The sequence below is a fragment of the Stenella coeruleoalba genome (genome assembly GCF_951394435.1).
Source record: "Stenella coeruleoalba genome assembly, chromosome: 21".
Classification (NCBI taxonomy): domain Eukaryota; kingdom Metazoa; phylum Chordata; class Mammalia; order Artiodactyla; family Delphinidae; genus Stenella; species Stenella coeruleoalba.
This window is the reverse complement of record NC_137167.1, coordinates 197,895-215,522: the sequence shown is the minus strand read 5'-3', so window position 1 is coordinate 215,522 and position 17,628 is coordinate 197,895. Positions and strand designations below refer to the sequence as shown.

Genomic DNA, 17,628 nt, shown 5'->3' with positions numbered 1-17,628 from the left:
GTACTTTTCACCTCAGAGAAGCAAAATTCCTGTCCACGTGGGAGTTAAAATTTCATGTTTTTCTCTTTGCCACGGTCTCTTTAATAATTTTTCCTCTCATATTCCCTGTAGCATCTGAATTTATTTTATTTTTCTTTTACCTAAACACTGAACATCTATTAACATTTTTCTAAACCATGTTTCTATTCACTGGTGTATTCCTCAAATTCATGTTCTTTCCCCATGTAATGTACTTTTCAACAATTTAATCCCCAAATGTCACATGTGTCATTTCTTATTAATTTATTTAATTTAATTATTATTTTTGTCTTATTTCAAGCAAAAACTGTGACCATGAAAAGCAAGAAATGATATCCAGGCAAGTTATTTTCCTGGTGGAACAATGTAGCTGTAAGAAAATAGTAAATTTCTTCAGGTGTGAACCCTGGTCATCCACATGTGAAACCTGGGAATGAGGTAAGTTAGGAATTCAGCAGACTCATAGAACTCAGTTACAGTGCAGTGTAAACACCAGACCAGCATAAAGTGTTCACTTTATGGACTAAATTAGACTGAATTTTGATGATAGCTAGTAGAAATGCTACAAAGGGGGGATGTCCATTGCAGAAGATTTACATACTATGTGTATGTAACCGACATGGAGATCATTTTAACTGGAGAATATCATTGAATAGACTTACATACACATGAGTTTTCACAGCATAGAACACACTTTTACTGTAATGAATGAAGGAGAGCCCTGAGGGATTTTTAATTCCTTAGTCAGCATTGAATTCTCACACTGGATCTATCAATGCTAAAATCAAACTGAAAACCTGAGTTCATATCAAAATTCTCAGACATGGAAAAATGCTTATCAAGAATGTTTTACCACACATTTCAGCTATAAATTCATAATTTTGGCTAATAACCTCTTATTTTATAAATAAGTAGGATAAAAATATAGATTTGTTAAGTAATCTTAGAATGATAAATACAAAATTTTGTAACAATAAGTACTTTTGTAAATAGGTTAGCATTAAGAAATATATATAAACAAAGTTATATGTGACAATTATTATGATCCACTTAATTGTGATTGTCAGTAAGATTATCAGTTGCTTTCTCATCAGAAATTTTGCAGGCCAGAAGAGAGTGAAATGATATGCTTAAAGCATGGCAGAAACTACCTACCAACAATTCTATATCTTACAATATTATTCTTCAAAAATGAGGAAAATGAGAGACAGTCTCAGACAAAAGCTGAAGGAGTTCAGTACCATAATACCGATCTTTCAAGAAATGCTAAAGGGAGTACTTCAAGTTCAAATGAAAGGACACCAGTAACTTGAGGCCATATGAAAATATATATGTCTGTGATAAAGGTAAATAAATGGACAAATAGAGAAAACACTATAATTTTGACTTTTGGCTATACTTTTTATTATTCTAGGATATTTTTTAAACCAAAATATTAAAATAATTATAAATTTATTGCTATCGCATGATTGTTTCCCCAAAAATTCATATGTTAAAAATACAACCTCCAAATGTGTTGGTATTAGGATGTAGGGGGGTGCTTAGGTTATGAGGGCAGAGCCACCATGAATATAATGTGTGTGCTTTTATTTTAAAATATGTATTTATTTACTTATTTGGCTACATTCGCTCTTAGTTGCAGCATGTGGGATCTTTGTTGTGACGCACAGGCTTCATATCTAGCTGTGATATGGGGGCTCGGTAGTTGCAGCACACAGGCTCTCTAGCTGTGGCAGACAGGCTGTAGAGCCAGCATACAGGCTCAATAGTTGTGGTGCATGGGCTTAGTTGCCCATTGGCATGTGTGATCTTAGTTCTCTGACCAAAGTTCGAACTCAGGTCCGCTGCATTGGAAGATGGATTCTTAACCACTGGCCTATCAGGGAAGTCTCTTGTGTGCTTTTAAAAGAGACCTCAGAGAGCTCTCTAGCCCCTTCCTCCAGGTGATGATATAATGAAAAGTCTATGACTCAGAAAAAGACCTTTACCTAACCACCTTGATCTCACACTTCAGCCTCCAGAACCGTGAGAAATAAACTTCTGTTTATAAGCTACCCAAGCTGTGGCATTTTGTTATAGCATCCCCAAATAACGAATTCGTACATCTACATTAACAGAAAACAATGTATACATATGTGACTTGTGACATTAATAACATGTAATTAATGTGTAATGTAATTGGAGATGTAATAGAGATTTTGCGTGTGATTAAAATTATGTTGATATCAGTTTAAGCTAGTTTGATAGGATTTTATATGTAACCTCCATGGTATCCATAAATTGATTATCTATAGAATATACACAGAAGGAAATTAAAAGTAAGTCAAGTCAGTGGACTACCCTGGTGGTCCAGTGGCGAAGACTCCGCGCTGTCAATGCAGAGGGCCTGGGCTCAATCCCTGGTCAGGGAACTAGATCCCACATGCCACAACTAAGAGTTTGCATGCTGCAAAGAAGATCAAAGGTCCCCCATGCCACAACTAAGACGTGGCACAGCCAAAGAAATTAATTTTGAAAATGAGTACAAAAAGTAAGAACAAAGGACCTCAGTATGTGAGAAAATGTGGGACAGAAAAGCTATATGACATTACAGAAAACAAATTGGCAATTAAATGTCATTCCATATCAGTAATTTATATATATATATATATATATATATATATATATATGTCTTAAACTCATCCGTTAAAAAACAAAGATGTCCCCAGCCTTTTTCTGGCATCTGGGCCTGGAGGGGCTGCTCTGAAGACAGGCGAGCAGCAGGGAGGCCCACGGCAAATCCCAGCCTGATGCGAGCTGTTCGTCATTTTCCCGGGACAGCTCCAGGGTCTTGGTGTCTAGAGAGCTGCTGATGGAGGGCAGGGGCGGCCGCGGAGGTATATGGGACAGGTTTCTCATCAACTCCAGGCGTAATTCCAGAAAGAATTCCACTCTTCAAACAGTTCGGATAGAGAGGAGTCCCCTATTGGACCAGGTACAGAGCTTTCTCCCACAGATGGCTCAGGCAAACAAAAAGCTAAGGAAAGGAATATCAACTGCACCACCTGGTCATTTCAATATTGAAAATATTGACACTCTCGGAAAAGTTATGCAAATGGATATGATCTTGTTTGAGATGAATCAGTCTGATTCAAAAGAAGATGACAGTTCACAAGAGAATTCACAAGACAGTTCAGAGGACAGTTCAGAATTTGAGGATGAAGATGATAGCACCTCTTCTGAAAGTGAAGTCACCATCGATAGAATTAAGCTTCCTCATTCAGAAGATGGAAAAGGCAAAATAGAGGTTCTGGACCGTCCTGCCAGTGAAAAAAAGAAAACAGGGACATAATCTGAGAAACAGGTGATAGTTCCCGCTAATTCTGTGGAAAAGAATGTGGCTTGCTGGTTATTTTGCATTTCGGATACCTATGGTGTTTGTTTGCAAAAATGAATGTATTTTGCTTCTTGGAGAAACAGAAGCTAGCTTTTAAAGAGTTGGAAGAGATAGCATTTGGGGACTCTTCTAAGAGCAGACTGTTTTTGATCTCATGCTAAAGAGGTTTAGTTTAGAAAGCTTAACTTTATGTATGGTGATGAGTGAATTTGTTGGCATCCTCTTTCATCAGCATAGACTTCAGAAATCTCAAACTTATTTTAAAGTAAAAATACAAGTTACCCATTTGTTTTTGTTTTAAATTGGCCTCTTGGGGCTTCCCTGGTGGTGCAGTGGTTGAGAGTCCGCCTGCCAATGCAGGGGACACAGGTTCATGCTCCGGTCCAGGAGGATCCCATATGCACGGAGCGGCTGGGCCCGTGAGCCATGGCCGCTGAGCCTGCGCATCCGGAGCCTGTGATCCGCAACGGGAGAGGCCACAGCAGTGAGAGGTCCGCATACTGAAAAAACAAAACAAAACAAAAACTTAGGTTGGGTTTCTTTTTAGGTTATTATAAAGTCATATTTATTTTTTACCATCAAAATGGGTTCATTGAGGGAGAACTTTTTTTTTTTAAACATCTTTATTGGAGTATAGTTTCTTCACAATGTTGTGTTGGTTTCTGGTCTGTAACAGAGTGAATCAGCTATATGTATACATGTGTGCCCATGTCCCCTCCCTCTTGCGTCTCCCTTCCACCCTCCCTATCCCACCCCGAGGAAAAACTTTTTTACAAAGAAAAGAATTATATTTAGATGCCCTCAGACATATCTACTTTAATTAAAAAAAACAAATCCTTTCCAGTTTGAGCTGGAAAACTGGTGTTCTGTGGTTTAATCACTGTCAGTGACTCTGTAGCCTCTCAATGCATGTAAAATTTGCTGGTTGGAAAATTTTGTGGTTTTTTTGGGTTTTTTTCTTTTTCTCATAAAGGAATTTTTTGTTTCAGCTAATAAAATTATTCCTTCCAGTTGCCCACAATTTTGAAACCTATTAATTGTAGAGAATAGGAACACCCCAGGAAAATAGGGCACAGTACATAAAGAGGTAGTAACAGGTTTTCCCTTTCAAAAGGCAAAATGATCCTGCATTGGAGTTGCCTTTCTGCCACATTCTTGATCTTCTTTAACTTGTTTGGGACCTCATCTGCCATGGGCCTGGCTTTGCTCAGGATATAGACCTGAGAATTTAAAGGACTGTCTCCAAGTGCATTGAGCTCATGAGACTTTGTTGCCTAATATTTTAGGGGTTTGTTTTAATTATTTTTTCCTACTCCTCTCATTAGCTTATAACATCTTGTAAATACGCTGAAGATAATTCTCCAAGTTCCTTCTGGTATTTTTCATTGGGAATTGGAAATCGGCTGTGCACTCAAAGTATGCAGAAGTGAACAGATCTGGAAACAAGACTTCTCAGCTGCAAAGGGTATACTTTGTAGCACCAAACACAGCTGTGATGGATTACTGGTGTGAATATTTAAGGATTGTCTTCTACCAGATAATATTCATGCCCCATTGTGGGAAGAGTTGTATTTGTCTGGTTCACTCCTTAGCTTGGTGCATGGTACACAGTAGGCACTGAATGATGTCGATAAATGAATTTACAGGTATATTGAGGATGTACAGGGCATTTTAAGCCATGGTATCCATGCAGATATGAAAGTGTAACTTCACTGGAAATACAAAGCCAAGTAGAAATAGTCTGATGGTCAGTGAAAGAGACTAGTCAGTGTAGAATACATACTAGTGTGTAGAATTATATATCTCTCCTGCTATGGCCTTCTCATATAATACGCTTAGGTAGTCTATACAGTTAAAGAAGTCAACTAAATTCAGTTCCTCTGGACATTCTTATGACATAGGAGGAAAAGGAAAAACAAAAATTTAATATGTGATAGGGATGTCGTTTTAAGTGTAAAATGGTTGAATTATTTAATATACAGAGTCAGGGGTGGCTGTTTTTAAACCAATTTGGATACCAAGATAAATTATGTAGGTCTTAAAGATTTAAATATAAAGAAATAAAATTATAAGTTTCATACTAAAATATAGGTGAATATTTAATAACATTAAAAAACAAAAATGGACAAGATAGACATAAAAAGGGTCCAACTATATGTTGTCTACAAGAGCCTCACTCAGAAGTAAGGACATTCATATGCTGAAAGTGAAAATATTGGAAGAGATATTGCATGAGAACACTAAGCAAAAAGAGGAGTGGCTTTTCTGCTTCTGCAGCTGAGGATGTGGCCCCTACATTTCAGGGAGTAACCAGAGGCAGGGAGCAGGGGCAGGGGCTGGGGCACCCCTCCCACCCTCTGCACCCTGAGCCAGGGAAGTCAGAGGGACTTGGCCCCCTCCCGAGTTCCATTCTTCCTCCAATGAGAATCGTGCTGATCAATAAGGAACAGGCTATAGAGCTGATTCACTTTGTTATAAAAGCAGAAATTAACACACCAGTGTAAAACAATAATACTCCAATAAAGATGTTAAAAATAAAAATAAAGACCTGGGGAAAAGAGATGGTCCCCGTGGAGAATGCCTATGTCCTAAGTTTATCTGCTGTCGGATTGGCTTGAGAGAGGGCAGGAGTTACATGATGTGTTCTCTCCCTTCAAATCCATTAACTTTTTCTTTCTTGATGTACGCACACACCCACACACACAAAACGAGTATAAAGCCCATATGTATAGAATGCTAAAGGGTTGGTCTATGAGCTTGAAAAGAGGGAAATAGAACACTTGAGGCCGACTGCAGCAATGTGTTTGTGTCTGTGCATGTGCATTACTAGGTGGAGGGGCCACAGTATCCATCAGATACTTAAGGGAGAACATATCTCCCAAGTGTTCTGGATTTTGTAAATTATCATAGGACAAGAGTCTTCAAGAAAAATCAGGTAGCTCTCTCACACACCACTCATTAAAGTAACAAATATTTATTGAGAGTCTCCAGGATTCCAGCATGTGGAATTTTCTGGAGACTAAGAGGTGAAACGTATAACATAACCACCTTCACCAAGTTTATAGCTCAGTGGAGGCAATAAGAATTAATATCTCACAGTTTTTCTATTTAAGTAGGACTCAGGGTTTAAGGTAATTTTTCTGCATCGTGTCCACTGTGTCCCAGGACTGACACCTTCCTCAAGCTCAGCACCTAGAACACAGATCTGATTGAGCTAAACTGGTGATGCACCTGCTTCGCAGCAAGGCTGTGGCCTCTAATGGCTGTCTCCTGCTCCTGTGTCCGTGGCCTGATCAGGATATGGGAGACACTTAGGCTGATTCCTCAGTGTGTTGTGTACTTCCAAGGCCGAAATTTGCTGAGCAGAACATAACTTCTTTACTTTTGTGAACATCTGGCCTCCAAAAGGCAGAAATATTTAGTGACAATGTACTGAGGACATAATTCCTTATTCATTCCCTGACCTCCACTCTCTGTCACAGAGACATGCAAAACCACGGAATCAGGCTTATGGGTCATGACTTGGCTGTGTCAAGAAGTTCTAGGCCATGTGGGAAGACTCCTCTCTCCTCTGAGATTTCTGCTTCAACCAACGGGGAGCAGCTTCCCTTAAGGTCTGAAATGAAACCCTATAAGTTCACATATTGAAGTCCAGACTCTTGTATCTCAGAATGTGACTGCATTTGGGAATAGGGCCTTAGGAGAGATGAAGTTAAAATGGGTCACAAGGGTGAGCCCTAACCCAGAGCTGTGCCCCTATGAGAAGATTAAGACACAGCCATGCACACTCAGCTCATAGAGTTAAGTCCATCTGAGGATGCAGCAAGAATGCAGCCATCTGCTAGCAAGGGAGAGAGGCCTCAGAAGAAACTGAACCTGTAGACACCTTGATCTTGAACTCAAAGCCTCCAGAGCTGTGAGAAAATTAAGCCTCCCAGTCTGCACTATCTTGTTCTGGCAACCCTAGCAAAACCCTAATACAGCTTTATTTCTCCTCTATCTTGCAAATAAAACTTATGAAAATAGCACCAAAAAACACAGTGTATAAACTATTTGAAAGAAAAACGCAGGGGAGCCACTGCACGGGCTGATGAACTACACATCCGTTGATTCCCCTGGTTTTCTTTGCTTCCAAAGTAAGGGAAAATAGTCAAAATCACCATGGAAGGCTTAAGTAGACACTTTAGAGAAGGCATAGCTCCATGGTGAAACAAACTTCACATGTACTCAGTTGGTAGAAATAGTAAATGCATTTTAATCCTTGGAGGTTTAAAAAATTCAATTTCTTGGCTTTCTAGAGAGGTTGTAATACATGTACATGGTTGAAGGTCCTGAAAATTGCATTACATTGTGCCCTGCACCGCCTCCCCCTCTTTGCCCAGGAGCCCCTGCCCTCCACAGGTAGCCATGCATCTGGTTTCCCACGGCAAACTTCCAGAGTGTCTTTATGTGCATACAAGCAAATATGAATATACATTTCTCCTTGGCACCCTAATTAAAAAGACAAATAGAACACTAGGTACGGTGTTGTTATAGCTTGCTTTTATTCATTTGACAGTATCTTGCAAATTATCCTCTATCAAGACATCGTTTCCTGCACGACAGTGCACTGAATGACGTACTATAATGCACTTTGCCAATCCACGTTGGGATGCACGCTGATATTCAATAATCTGTTTATATTACAAACAATGCAGCAATGCATAATTCTGCTGCTAGCAAATGTGCAGGGTATGTTTCTAAAGGATTTATAAACTGCAGTGTTTTTAACAGAGCATTTGATAAGATACTCTGTTGCTGAATCCTTCTGTGGAGACTAGCAATGAGCCTTTCTCTTTCTGTAAACTGCAACTTACCAGATCTATCCCCCCACATATCTTTAAGAATGCTTTCCAGCCTCTTGTACCATTCAGAAACCCTCCATAATCTGCTCAGCACCTCTCTTTATTCTCACACACGTTACAACCTTACCTGGCACAGCCTTAGCTGGCACATACCTGCTGTCTCCACCTTGCTCTCTGCCCATTTAGCAGGATTTAGAAATACTGAAAACCCCTCTTTGATCATCCCCAATTAGACAGCTTCTGTGTGACTCAACTGTTTTATCACTAATTACAAACAATGGTAATTACAATGCTGTTGAGTAACAATAGTAATTTTCAGTTCTGTAGATCTCGGAATTTCTCACTTCACCAGTGTCTACAACTAGTGGATCTCAAAACAAATTCTCAAGTCACTGAAATTGTTTCTTGCCACGACAACGCTGTATGGTCATCTAGTCGTCCTTGCAGCAGCAGACGCCAGGTAACAACCAAATGGAGGAAAAACCACCGGGATAAATCTGGATGGCACGGAAGAGAAGATGCGCCTCCACCCGTCCGAACTCATCCCCTCTGGCCCACCACAGGTCCCATTTCTCTCCCCGGGTTGTCTCCTCGTCCACACGCGCGTTCAGAGGCAATTCCGGTACGAGATTCTCACGAGGAGCCTCTGACAACCGCGCCCACGCAGGACCGCGCATCGCCTCATGCCTCCTCACGACCATCACCAGACGCCCCAGGCACCTTCCCATTTCCCCATTTGTTAGGCTTCTCCAACCACGAAGCCACAGGCGGAACCGTGGCTGCGCCTGGAGCGCCCTCCCCTCTCGCCGCGACTGTCTTTGCTTTCACCTGTGGTGAGAGCACCTGATGCACACAAGCGCTTCGCCGACGAGGCCAACAGAAGTGGGGACGCCAGGCGCTCCCCCGTAGACGCAGTTCGGCTTGCAGGGGAATACCGTCTGCAGTGCCCCATGACCGCTTCTTGCGGTTTTCGGAGAAAGTGGCCGCACGGGAGGAGCTCCACCACGGAGACGGCACCGGGGCACACCGTTTTTCAAGGCGGCCAAGAAGCAGCACCGGGCGTCCTATTGGACGGGGCGTGGCGGTCCCGTGTGAAGGAGGACGTGAAGGCCGAGGTCGCACTTCCAGTGCCTCCTCCTTACGCCATTCGGGCCCTACACACTGCGGAGAAAAACATATTTGGGAATAAGGGCGAACAGGATCAAGAAACAAGGACGGCGGAAACTTGGCGTCCACGTCCGTAGGAGACTTTGAACCACTCTCAGGCGACACTTGGAAAGCGGAAATACGACCACCGGGCCACACGGACGACACCGGGGATAGATACTCTCTCTTGACCACATGCTTCAATGTGGGCGTTTCACGCGCAAGAGACACAAGGGAGTGCCAGTCGAACCGAGCAGACCCACCATTCAACGACTTCTAGGGAGCGCAGCGCCGGCCTCACATTATGCATGTCTGCCCGTCCAAATCCCGCGAGAGCAGCAAGCGCCCTTGCCCCGGAGACCGGGACCCAAGCGCGCCATCCAACATGCTCATCGGGCCCTCCAGCAGCCTCAGCGCCCGTGCCCGGTGCGTTCACCACGTCCGGAGTGGGACGTTGGTGGACCGAAGTGGTAGAAAATGAACGCCCCTAAAGTGACTGAGAAGGACGGACCATCAAGACTCAGGCGCTCCGGAGGGCTCGCAAGACCTCTCCCTACACAACGCGGCGGGCGGCCCAGGTAGAGTCGAGTCCGCTTAATTCTCCTGGCTGGAGGGGCACGGGCGGTTGCTGGTCGACCAAGCTAGGCAACCCTCACAGGCTCCTAGGGAGCGAGACAACGATCACACCCTCATATACCTACACACCCAATCTCCAGCGAACGCAGGAGGAGCCCATGCCCCGGGACCACCGGGACAGTCGCCACACGCATAGCCGGGCTCCCGGAACGCTGCCTCGCGCCCGGCGTCCGAATGTCAGCCCTCGCGAAGATCGCCGAAGCTCCGGAGACAAGGGACGATATAAAAGCGGCCGCCAGGTGGCGCCCGACCACCGGCTCGAACATCCCCGGGCCGGATCCCGATCGCCGAACGGCGAGGGTGCAGTGCCGGCCGCCCAAACGCCCGAACTCGTCTCCGGGAGTCCGCCTCGGAGCTAGCGCCCGGCTCGGCACGACACGGCGCGACCCCGGCAGCAGACGGGGGACGAGGAGCTGGGAGGATGGTGCCGGGAGGCTGCCGCGAAGGAGACGCGCTCCTCACGCTATTCCTGGGCCGCCGGCCGCTGTAAACAAGTAAAATTCTGCAGGGGGATGGACTGCGTGAACTGTAAGCTGAAACCATGAACGTACCAATAGAAAACACGGACATTTTATTCTGTAATTGCAGAGTGGAGATGTTACTAAAACATAAAAACCAGGGCCCAGAAACCATAAAGGAAACGATTGATAACTTGACCACCTAATTGATCTTTACATATTCCACAAGCACAGTCAAATGACAAGAAGTGGGTAGGTGGGAACATTTGTGCAAATACATGTGTACTAAGAATATTGATATCAGTATTACTTAAGAACAGAACATTTAGAAAACAGCCAATGAGCGGGACCAGGTAAGTAAATTTCAAGTATATTCAGACAATACAGTAATATCACTTTGTGCTTTGGTTTATTGATATATTTTTTAAAATGAGCTAGATGTATAGGTATTGACTTGGAAAAAATGTTGATGACAAGCTGTTTAATGAAAATAGCGAGTTTATATATATCTTTTGAAAAGAGTAAATGGAAAAGTAGAGGATTGGAATAGGTAAAGCAACTTTGCAAAACAAGAGTAAATTCCTCCTTACAGCCTGGAGTCAAGAACCAGAAGGATGAGTGTGTCAGAAACAAACATGAGCCACACTTCCTGCTTTTCTGCCCCCTCCTTCTGCAGTCCTGGGACAGGCAGCTGGCATCTCAGCCCCTCAATGTCTCTCCTCCACCCACACCCAGAGCTACCTACAGGCAAGAAGAACTTTCACTCTGCAGGCCTGGCCTCCCTATGTCCTCAGTCTCTTTCCTCATATCAGGAACTCTTAGTAATTCACTTGGTTTGCCCAGTCGTCCATGCCAAGGGTTGCTGGTCCCAACCTACACCTGTGCAGCCTTTCTCTCCAAAAGCTTTGAGCTGATTTCCCAAGGGAAGGACATTCCCCTGACATAGCAGGTATGAGCCAAGAGGACAACTGGAAGTTCGCGCCTGGATCCATCATACAAATTTTGTGTGCACTCAACTCCCAAAGACACAAGAGCGACAGAGGGTCCACTGTATTGTTAGCGCAACATGGCCATTGCTTTCTTAAAACACGCAGGCTCAATCAGCAAGTCCAGCTGTGGCACGAAGAAAAAAGAAACACACACGCACACACACATATCGGCAGGTAATCTGTACTCCTGCCAGGTCAGAGAGTGGTGGGAGCAGAAAAGAAATCATTGTTGCCACTTCTTGGGTCCCCTGTGCTGACAAACCCTGGTGGCTGTATTGATGTTACTGACGGGGAGTGAGGGCTTCGAGCTCCCTAATCTGTCATTTGCTGTCCAGTGCCCTACATTTCATTCTATCATACACTTTCTCCTCAATACACACTTACAATTAAGAAAATAATCTGCATATGTTACATTCAATTTTCAAGTTTGAGCAAAGGTGAAGAACACATAGGGAGTGACCTCCCTGGTGGCACAGTGGTTGAGAGTCCACCTGCCAATGCAGGAAACATGGGTTTGATCTCTGGTCTGGGAGGATCCCACGTGCCGCGGAACGGCCAAGCCCGTGAGCCACAACTACTGAGCATGCGCGCCTGGAGCCCGTGCTCAGCAATAAGAGAAGACACGGCAATGAGGAATCTGTGCCCCTCAAAGAAGAGTAGCCCCCACTCACTGCAAGTAGAGAAAGCCCGTGCTCAGCAACAAAGACCCAACACAGCCAAAAATAAATAATAAATAAATAAATAGGAAACTCTTTAAAAAGAAAAGTACACATAGGATAATTGAGTTATTGTGAAGGAAGGAAATTTTATTTATCTTCTTTCGTAGACTTAAAAATGTTCAAATATAGTCTATAAAAAGCTTAATATTTAAAAAATTAGAAATAGTAAACAATTCCTCATTACTCTTTATTGTCCAGCATCCACCTCCACCCCAGCACCTTTCATATCTGCTCCACCCCCCACTCCCCCACCTCCACCCTGGGTCTGCAAACTTGTTTCTCTCATTACTATCACCTGTGTTCACCACACACCTAAGGCTGTTGTCATTCACATGGTAATTAGGGAATTTTTCTTTACTGAGGCTAAGGGCTGTATTTATTGTTTTTAGTGAAAATCTCTCCCATGTGTTCTGTGAAGTCACAGCATTAATGGAGTCTGGAACAAGTGGGTGTGAATGACGGAAGGAAATTATTTCCACATCAGTCTCCCTAACAGGGTGGTGAACATAACTGGCATTAGTATTTCATGGGTGTACTTAGAAGATCCAGGCCAAAAGGAGAAACCTGACCATTTGGCAAAAGACGGACCAATTCAAGAATAAAAATAAGTCTCTTCTCACCTGTTGTTTCATTGTAAGGAACTCAGCCAACACTTGTCCGCCTCTGCATACTTATGCAGGGTCAGATGAAAAACTGAGCAGGTAAAGATGAGGAAAGGGAAAGCAACCAAGAGAATCCAGGCATTTAAAGCATTGTTAGGCATTCCAGGCATGAATCCCCAGCCACTCACCTGGGAATGAGCTCTACCACCTAACCCCCAGGCATGTGTAGATATGGTGAACCTCCCTCTCTCCAGGGTCAACAATAAGGCAGTGTAGGCTACTGCACATAATCAAGACAGTAATATTTTCATTTACACATAAAACATGAAAATTCTTGGGTGTTGTACTTTTATTAGAGCTACTTTTTCAAAGTTATTTCATTAATGTTCAGTTCCTAGGAGTTACACCAAACTGCAGGAAACCCGGAAAATGATCAGTTGGGGAATGTTGACTCCACAGAAAGAACACCACTCTCAAATGTTTCATGAAATAATTCTTGATCAAACGCACCAGGATTTTTTCTCCAACACCCGCCCCAGTGCTACAGAGGCCCCACCCTCCCTGCTGTGCCCTCTCCCCACATCCCGGATGCCCTTGCCCTTAGTCACCTTGGTTCCTCCCCATGTGGGAATCAGGCAACATGAGAGCCTCAACACTATTGCTGCCCTCCATGGCCTTGGACCATGTGGCCAGGCCACTTTGGATCTACTTCATGGTGGGGAAAACAATCCAGGGACTCATGTCTTGTTGGAAGGTCTTGTCACACAAATCAGGACTAAAAACCCCTTGCACAGGAAAGCAGCAGGAGTACGCACATCATAAGCCCACTGTTGGGTACCACAATCCACACAGGGCAGACACGCTCATCAAATATAGAGTGAAGTTTAATTTGGGGTGAAATTTAGTCGACACCTTCAGATACCTTAGTGAAAGAGTAGGTGGAGTTCTGTCCTACTAAATGTCATGGGGAAAAACATTCTTCACTTCATAATATTTCTACAGGAAAGTATGGGTCAACTGTCAAGTGCTACCCAAGTCAATGTTAATCATTAACTACTGCATAGACAAATACTGATAATGTGTCAGGAAGAGGGGTGGATCACAGCCCTTTGATCCTGAGATTCTGAAAAGAGAAAACATTCCTTTTGAGACCCTGTGATTGAGATTTACCTACGTTTGCTCATTTATCTTTCGTACAACCCTGTTACTTATAGATTAGTTACCTTTTAACAAGTAACATAAGCTAGGTTCTGAAATTTTGCTTATGTGAGAAGATCATGCAGCTAGAAAATGACGGAGCTAGAATTCAAACGTAGCTCAGGCTGTTTCTGAATCTCAAATTCCTAAATATACTGGTGTTGAGGTGTGGATCCCAGATTCAAATTTCACCTGGATATGTCGCCTATCAAATCAGTGGCTGGAATCCTCCCTGTTATCATAACACTTCCCCTCCAGTCTGTTCACACAATGACTACCGTGCTTAGGTTCTCCCAACACAGGAATCCTCCAGTGCATTGACCCAGCCTCCCGATCATTCCCATGTCTCCTGAGTTTTATGGAACAATTCTCAGGTCCCTCTGACCTCTCAGCACAGCTGATGATCAAGACCCCAATCAGAGATGACAAAAAGACTCCGCTTCCTATGGCTGCATCTATCAGACGTATCTCCCAATGAGTTTTATAAATATCTGCATCCTACCAGGACGTGATCATAAAGCATTCTCCCATGCTTTGCACGCACTTCGAATGTTCCCCTTGTTTTTTTGAATCCCTGAAATTCTCACCTTCCCTCACTTTCAACAGTGTGCTCACCTCCTACCATGCAGATGAAGTAGAATATCGAAGAAATGTGTCAGCTCACTGTCATGAAGTCAACACCTATTCCTGAATCTTCACCCATTGGCGATGCCGCTCCTGTTTAAACTGAAAGTCATTTCTACTCCTGGATAAGCCCATTTTTCTCAAATGTATCCCCTTCCCTCCTGCTCTCTGGAGGATATTTTATTATTAATTGTAAACTGAAGCTCTTCTACCAGCTAACACCCATCTCTTCCCAGTCCATTCCCTTTCATCTTTTTCAGTTTCTTCATTCTTTTTTTTTTTTTTTTTTTTTTTTTTTTTTGCGGTACGCGGGCCTCTAACTGCTGTGGCCTCTCCCGTTGCGGAGCACAGGCTCCGGATGCGCAGGCTCAGCGGCCATGGCTCACGGGTCCAGCCGCTCCGCGGCATGTGGGATCTTCCCGGACCGGGGCACGAACATGTGTCCCCTGCATCAGCAGCGGACTCTCAACCACTGAGCCACCAGCGAAGCCCCTCAGTTTCTTCATTCTTGAAACAAAATCTCTGAACCAATTTATCTCTACTTCCTGCCCAATGAATTTCCTCTTTCCAAAGTAAACTGAAAGAGCAGTACAGGATTAGTGACAATCTCTGGGCGCCCCTCCCACAGTTTGATTTACTAGGGTTGATCTCCCTGTTACTGTTGACTTGCGTATACATAAACCTTTATAACATTATAGTTATCTCTCCGTGATTAAATCCAATGAATGTTTCTCAGTATTTTACTTGAACCCAAGCAGAATTGGACTATGACCTCCGTCAGGAAATTTATATTTCCAAGGTCCTCTGACATCACAAACTCCCCACTGCCTTTAAACTAGTCAGTTCCTGCCAGTGTACTGTGCACGGTTCTCCTCAAACAATACTATTTCAACATCTCAAGACTGCATTGTAGCCCTCTTCTCTCTTTTTACTATATACACCATCTTCGAAAACTGTTATAATTATTCAGTCTATGGCTGTTACCACTATGATAATAATGCGTAAAAACGAATGCTAGATTTCATTTATGAGGTCTCATCCATAATTGCATGGGAAGCAGACACCTACAATGAAATGTATATCACACAGAAGCCAGGAACTTCCTCCCTAAGTAGAAACTATTACTCCTCTCTTCTGCAGTTTCAGATAGCGGCTCCACTAATTATTTGGGGCTCAGTCATTGACACAACGTCTCAGAACCACACAAACAGAACCAAGCATCGATTTTATCTCTACAATGAGCGCTCTCGTCTCTGTTCATCTCCTCCCTGATATACACATATATAGTTCCAGCTACACTTATACTGCTTCACTTTCAGGTTAAATGGCAGTGTCTCAGAGATTCCTTCTTTAAATTACTAGCTAAGTAACTCTCCTCTCTCTGTTGTCTTGAATAGAACCTACAGGCAACACACGTAATATTTCGCGATATCTCTACTCATCTTTATTTTTTCTTTTCTTTTTTTCCTGTTTTCCTCTCTGCACCAATTGCAGAAAAGTAAACCGTAGAGTCATAAAGCAAGTTTCTCTTGACTATTACATAAGGATTGTAAATGCACAGAAATTCCATGTACACAGTAACCTAATCTACTCTCAGATGGCCTGTGACCAATGTTCTTTAATCAAATTAAATAACTATCTTTAAATTAATAATTCTTTGAATAATAAATGACTTTGATTCCTCCTGGAGAAAATTTTATTTAGTAATCACCAGGAACAAAATGTGTGGGAAAACTGTGTTTGTGTCTTTACTTAAGTATGCAACAACCACACTCCTGAGTTCAAAGTTTTAGTCTCTTTCTATAGAATCAGGCATAGAATTGTCTGTGGGCTCCTGTTAATAGATCTGATAACCTCATATATTTTATAATCATAAAGAACTCTTTAATCTGGACGCCAATCAGGATAAATCTAATCAAGGAACAACTTCCCTAACACAAACTTTTCCTTCTCGACACGTTAACCACTTAGATACATGTAAGGAAAGTATAAGAGATTCCTTTAATTTGCTAATATTCTAAAAACCTCCAAAAGCAGTCTTGATGCCTTGGCCGGAGGTCTCACTGTTTTGTGAATTGTGGCCAGTTCTGGGAAGAGAATTGCAGCTGGAGGATTAGTCTTTATATAAATATGTTTAACCTACAAACAGCCCATCAGGCTGTGGGTTTTGTGTGGCTTTATATAAGGACTGGTGTTGTTTGATGATATCAAACATTCAAGGAAGATATTTTTAGGGTTTTATAGCATTTGTATTTTAATACCAAGGTAAATAATAATTAAATTATAATCAATTACATGAAGTTTCCAGGGAGGCAGGAGAGAAAAAAATACAATTGGAGAAATTGAGCTTGGCCAAGGAAGAGATGATTCTTCAATTTTTACTATGGGCTTGGGAATAAACCGTGAGGAATATTTGTAGATTTTGTGACAGTGAGCTGAAGAATTTCCTCAAATTATCTGATTAATGTGTCTAGTAGAAGGTGGTCCCTTTTGTGGAAAGTGGCGAAAGTACTGAGAACGATTAAAAGTCAAAAGATATGGAGAATGTCTGAAATATTTGTGAGGCATAGAATAAGACTTAATCATCTAGATATAGTACAATGGCCAGGGATATTTGAAAGATGTTGGGAGATTTGTGAACCCTACCAGATTTAATATCCTAGTTAGATTCAGTCATGGAAGAAGCAGGTACTTGGAGCCCTCCAAGATTGGAATCTTGACCAGCAAATGTGATGAATTTGGAAGGAATATGGAAAGAGGAATATGGAAATTGTTGGTCTTCATAACTATATGTTGAAATTACTTGATTTGATTAATTTGGAATAAAAATGAAGACGGTTGGCACACATGTTAGGAGAGTGGGGTCAGTGCACTGGAGGTTCTCCTAGCATGTGGGGCGAGGGAGGAAACTGACTAATAACTTGGAATATCATGGGTTAATTACCTTTAAAAACTCTTTGATTTTTATTTCCTAATAAATAAATTTGGGGAACTAATATTTCCCTTATGAGAAGCAGTA

The 17,628-nt window shown here is 42.6% G+C and overlaps 1 long non-coding RNA gene across 3 annotated transcripts in view; it reads left to right on the top strand.

Annotated features, from left to right (window-relative positions):
- The window catches only part of LOC307179697, a 79,066-nt gene that overhangs the window by 19,928 nt on the left and 41,510 nt on the right, over window positions 1-17,628 (top strand). For 2 of the 3 annotated variants that reach the window (XR_013825515.1, XR_013825516.1), the window contains exon 2: window positions 320-456. This is a non-coding gene — a long non-coding RNA (uncharacterized lncRNA). Of the gene's footprint in view, window positions 1-319; window positions 457-1,112; window positions 1,316-17,628 lie in introns of those variants that run through there. The other variant, XR_013825517.1, reaches the window with a different exon arrangement.